At 42.3% G+C, this 5,519-nt stretch overlaps 1 protein-coding gene and 1 long non-coding RNA gene across 3 annotated transcripts in view; one reads left to right on the top strand and one right to left on the bottom strand.

The window, feature by feature from the left end:
- The window catches only part of LOC106148376, an 8,024-nt gene extending 2,959 nt beyond the window's left edge, over positions 1-5,065 (bottom strand). Inside the window, exons 1-2 of the long non-coding RNA XR_001233768.1 lie at positions 4,989-5,065; positions 2,489-2,615 (exon numbers count right to left, since the gene is read on the bottom strand). This is a non-coding gene — a long non-coding RNA (uncharacterized LOC106148376). The remainder of the gene's footprint in view (positions 1-2,488; positions 2,616-4,988) is intronic.
- Map3k13 (mitogen-activated protein kinase kinase kinase 13) overlaps positions 3,346-5,519 on the top strand; it is a 126,279-nt gene continuing 124,105 nt past the window's right edge. Inside the window, exon 1 of one of the 2 annotated variants that reach the window (XM_005383296.2) lies at positions 3,346-3,677. The gene's annotated coding sequence lies outside the window, so the exon portion shown is untranslated. Of the gene's footprint in view, positions 3,678-4,999; positions 5,143-5,519 lie in introns of those variants that run through there. The other variant, XM_013513562.1, reaches the window with a different exon arrangement.

Below are 5,519 nucleotides of genomic sequence, written 5' to 3'. Positions count from 1 at the left end.
TTTTTGGTGGGGGGGAGTTTCCGGTACCAGGAATTGAACTGACGACCTTGCGCTTGCCAGGCAGGTGCTGTGCCACTGAGCTAAATCCCCAGCCCCCAACATTTTATTTTCATAATAACTTTAGATTTACAGAAAATTTCCAGGCAGGCTAGGAAGTTCCTATAACTTTCAGGTTCTCCTCATGATCACCTCTCCTGTAGCCTCTGGCTCATTTGACAAAACTAACAAATAAACACTGTTACCTCCTCACCATTAGCAAATTAATGTTGTTACATGACCATTAACTAGAATCTGGCTTCTCTGAAATTTTCTTAATTTTTTCACGAGTACAGTTTTTCTATTCTGGCATCTAATCCAGGTCACCATATTGCATTTGGCGGTTTGTTTGTTTGTTTCTCAGTACTGAGGACTGAAACCCAGGCAGAGTTTTTACACTGAGCTGTATCCTCCAGTCATCCTTTTTTATTTTTTATTTTGAGACAGGGCCTTGCTAAGTCACTAACTTTCCCAGGCTGGGCTCAAACTTGCTACCAATCCTCCTGCTTCCCTTCTCTCTCTCTTTTAGTGGGGTCAGCCAACCGGAATGCTAGGATTATAAGAATATACCACTTCACCCACTAGCATATCTATTTTTAAATAAGTAATATCAGTTTTGTTACAAATTCAAAAAGGCAAAAAATAATAATAATAATCATAATGTCCGCTTTCCATGTCTAACCCTCAGAGGCCCTCTGGATTCTGCTTCCTACAGACTACTAGTGTTTCTGATTTCTTAGATACCCTTCCTGAAAGGTACATACACACACTCTCAAACAGACACACAAATGATGGCATTCTAAATATACTGCTCTGTACTCCTTTTCAACTGAATACAGTTTGGTCATTCCTGATCAGCAGCACAGTTGCTTTTTTTCCCCATTTATATATCTGTACTGTAATTTAGCAGATGCCTTCTGACTGACATCTTTTACTTTTGTAAACAATGCTGCAGTGAGTTCCATGTACATATGTATACATTTTACACGTGTAAGTCTGTTTTTGTTATAGCTGAGTGAAAGGGTATACATACAATTTCTCAATTTAATTTCCATTACCTGTGTTTTCCCATAAAGTCACCAACATGGTGTCTAATGAAACTTTTTGAAATTTGCTCATTAATAGTTAAAATAATGTCAGTCTGCCCGGGCATGGTAGTACATGTCCGTAATCCTAACACTCGGGAGGCTGAGGCAAGAGGATCGCTGCAAGTTGGAAACCAGCCTGGGCTGCATAGTGAGTTCCAGCCCAGGCAAATGACATAGCAAGACCTTGTCTCAAAGAACCTCTGTCTCTGTCTCTTTCTGTCTGTCTCTGTCTGTCGGTGTGTCTCTCTACCCTCTCTCTCTCTCTCACCCTCTCTCTCTTTCTCTGTCTCTCTTCCAGGACTGGGGATTGAAACCAGAGGCTTTACAAGGAACTACGTTCTCTCCTCCTTTTTAGATTTTTAGCAACACAGGGTCTTGCTAAATTGCCTAGGCTGGGCTAGAACTTGTGATCCTTCTGCCTCAGCCTTCCAGAGTGCTAGGGTTACAAGTGTGCGTCACCATGCCTGGCTTCTGTTTCCCTTATACTGAGTGAGGTCAGGTGTCTTCATACATTTAAGAGCTGTTCATATTTCTTCTATCAGCTTTAAATAGAACCAGCATTCACACTCCAGAAATGTGTGTTTGGCCCCAATAAAAGAGAGAAAAGGGAAGCTCAGGCTTCTGGTTGGATATAGCTCATGTGATAAAGACTTAGGTGTCTATTGAGTACATAATGCATTAAAATATAATGAATATAATGCATTAAATGTATAATGAATATAAAGTAATAAATTTAAAATATAAAGTAATAAATTTATAGCAGCCAGATGAAGGAAATTGATAGTTCTACTAATATTTTTCCCTTAACCACGCCTCATTTGGAGAACTCTTTTAGGTATTATATTCTAAAAGGGGCATGATAAAATTAAAGCCCCTATTTTTTTTTTATTGCTGCCATAAAAATTTGTGATCAACTTGGTGACTCAAAAACAACATAAATTTAAGCTGGTTGTAATGTGCACACCTTTCACCCAGCACTCAGGATTAATCCCAGCACTACTGAGGCAGGACGATCTGGAGTTTGAACTCACCCTGGACAACTGGGCTTTGTTTGTTTGTTTGTAGATAGGGTCTTTCTATGTAGTCCAGTGTAACCCAGGCTGGCCTCACACTTCTGGCGATCCTCCCGCCTCAGCCTTCCAAGTGCTGAGATTACAGATGTGTGCCATGATGCCTGGCTCTCCCTGGATAATTTAGTAAGACCCTGTCTCAAAATAAAAAATAAAGAAGGGCTGAGAATGTACCTCAGTACAAAGTCCTTGGGTTCAATCCTCAGTACTGCAAAAACAAAACAGAAAACCCTACAAATGTATCATCTTACAGTTCTGGAGGTCAAAAGTCAATGTGGGTCTCACTGGGCTGACCTCAAGGTGTCATCGAGGCTGTGTTCCAAAATCCATCTCTTGCCTTTTCTAGCTTCTACAGGCCACCTTCATCTTCCAGGCCAGTCAGAGGTGCTTGAGTCCTCACCTCACGGCTTTCTGACCACAGCTGGGGAAAGTTCATCACCTTTAGACGATCGTGTGATTAGATTGGACCCAACAGGATAATCTCCTCATGTCAAAGTTCTTAACCTTGACCAAACCCACAAAATCCCTTTGGCCACGTATTGTCACGTATTGAGAAGCTGTGATTAGGACGTGGACATCTTTGTGGGGAGGGCATTATTCCACCTATCACAGTGCTCACCGCAGGGGAGCAGGAGGAGAGTGAGGGAGTCAAATTGCAAACATGGATTTGGAATAAGAAGATTTGAAGATGATCCCAGTGTGTATTGCCCGGGCAAGCAGGAGATAATGTTTGTGAAGTGATTACAGCAGTAAATACATCACAAATGGCTACTGCTTCAAAGGCCGGTGGTACAAATTGCAGGCATATAGTAGCTCAGAAAGGGAAGCTCAGTGATGTGGAAGGCGGTGGAGTAGCATAACGTTTTACCTGGCAAAGAACAGAATTTGGGATCCGAGTTCTCACTTCTGCAATTAAATCGGCAGGGGGCTTGAAAGGAAGCACTAAGTTTACCAAGAATTCTGCATTGTTTCTCTCACTACTAAAATAGGGAGAATGGAGATGAAGGAGATAAAGGATACCAGAGAAACAACTTTCTGACCCCATTCTGCAAGGATTGCACAATCTATAGACTTAGAGGAGGAAGGGAAACATTCGTAAAGGAAGAAAGCAAAATATTTGAACTTCAAAGGACTTTTTTTTTAAAATGCTAGGAACATGTTGGAGTAGGAAACCCCCTCTGAAACCAAAACCCAGCCATCAGAGATTATGAGATTTTTTTTCAGGCTTTCCCTCTAATCATCCTTACATGTATCTCTTCGAACATATGTAACTCAGCCTTCGAGAAGTTGCTGATAAGCAGTACGGACCAGGAGTTAAATGAACAAACCCTCCCACCTTGCTGTTGGGTGGTGGCTTCCAAGGCTAGTAAATGTGTATCAGCGTGAACCTGATCCAGAAAGAGCCAGGAAGGGACAAAGTTTAGTCTGTAAGGGCATCGGTGGCTGCTGCTGGTTTCATGCTCTGTCCAGACTTCAGCTTGGTGTAAGTAGTTTTTTTAATCTATTACGACTTTTTAATATCAAAAGGATTGGAAGAGTAACTCCCATAAGATTAAATCAAGTTCCTGTTTGGCTTTTAATGTGTACAAGATCAACTTAAAAGAAAGTTTCAGCCTTTCTTAAGTCATTTTATTTTTAAAAAGGAAAAGGAAAGCTGTGAAGCTTTTCAGCTTTTCCACAGGTCCTGCTCGCATAAAATAATTTTTAATGTCTTGGGGTGTTTACAGTGAGAAAGTAAAAGTGAGTAAGTGTATATCTGCTGCCCTGAGATCTATTACTTCTAAATAGTGCTTAAATTTCTCCCACGTTCCTTTCAGTTGCTTTTCCTTTAGAGGAGACTCACGTTACAAATTCATGTTAGCAAATATTACCATGGCATAATTAAATTGGTGACTTTTATGTTTAAAGGAATTAAATGAATGAGAATAAAGTAGAAGTTAGAATGTAATACAGCGTTGGGATCCTGGATTTCAGAGCAGCAGAGTGTATTTTCAGAGAGGAAGAACTTGGTGAATAGGGGTGAATGGTAAGCAGCCTGAGACTATCATGCTACTTTGGAGAAATCATTATTTGTTTTAAGATTTTGACAGCCGTGTTGATCTATCAAATGAAATTTCCAGCACTATAGTATGTAGGAGAAGTTGTATATATGAAATGAGAGTTGCCATATTTCAGCTGTGCTTGTTCTGGTTTGAAGTCAGGGCTCCAGGAACTTACTCGTTGTTACATAAAACATATTGACTTTGTCAAGTGCAGCTATGAGAATGAAAAGGTCACATTTGATGTTTTGCCAAAATTGGTATTTTGTTTCCCTTTTAACAATGTATTGGAAAAAAACAAAACAAAACAAAAAAACTCCTGGTACGTGACAATTTTACAGCTTTGACTATACAAATAAAGTCTGAGGTCGTTAACATATTATGTAAAAGTGCTAAAGGTTGGCTTTGGCCAGCAGCCGTTCAGATTACTTGGAAACTGCTGAAAGGAGATCATTTATGTGGAAGTTCACTGAGTTTCCCTTTCCTCTGGCTTCACCTCGGCCCTGAGCTCAGGGACATGCAGTCCGTTTGTCCTGCCTGCTTCTTCTCCCTGTTCTCGGGAGTGGGAAAGCCGGCGACAGTGCTGGGCCCCAGCTGCCTCTTGGGATGAAGCCCAGGACACACTGTTCCAGGCGGCCTCTAGGAGTGTCGTGAAGGGATGATCTTCACTCACCCTACCGCTCGCTGAACCTCGGTGATTCTAGGCTCCTGAGCTGCTCAACTTCCCCAGGCCTCTTCTGGGCCAAGTTACTTACAGTCTTTCGTTGTGGGTTCGTGAGGCACGCGTAGGGAGGGAGTGGGACCTTTGGAAAAGAAGCCAGTGTGGTGGGTGACTCTGTTACCAGAAGCAGCTGTTTCCCCAGTAGATTTGAAATGTCTCAGTCTTTCGACCACCTGGAGGCCGCACAGGTATGTACTGGCTGGATCTCAGCCAGGCCCCTGTGGGAAGCTTTAACCCCCGATAGCTGCCTGTACCATCCGGACCGTTGCTCAGGCCCCACGGAGCCCACTCCGTCTTGCAATGTTGCTTATCTCTTTTATCTCTTTTCCTCCCTCCCTTTGCTCCCACTCTGCAGGTAGTTTTGCTGTTTCTTGAACGCATCAGGCCCGTTCCTGCCTTAGGCCACTAATGCCTAGAAAGCTCCTCCCCCTGGTTGTTTCTCCCCTCCAGTCATTCAGCTGTCTACTCCGCTGCCTCCTCCTCAGGGAGGCTGCCCAGAAAGCTCTAGCCAAAGTAGCACCACTACTCCTTTTTTTTTTTTTTTTTTTTGTCTTATGTTTATGTC

The sequence above is a fragment of the Chinchilla lanigera genome, unplaced genomic scaffold, assembly GCF_000276665.1.
Source record: "Chinchilla lanigera isolate Chin_1 unplaced genomic scaffold, ChiLan1.0 scaffold00019, whole genome shotgun sequence".
Classification (NCBI taxonomy): Eukaryota; Metazoa; Chordata; class Mammalia; order Rodentia; family Chinchillidae; genus Chinchilla; species Chinchilla lanigera.
This window is presented reverse-complemented; position numbering and strand designations above follow the sequence as displayed.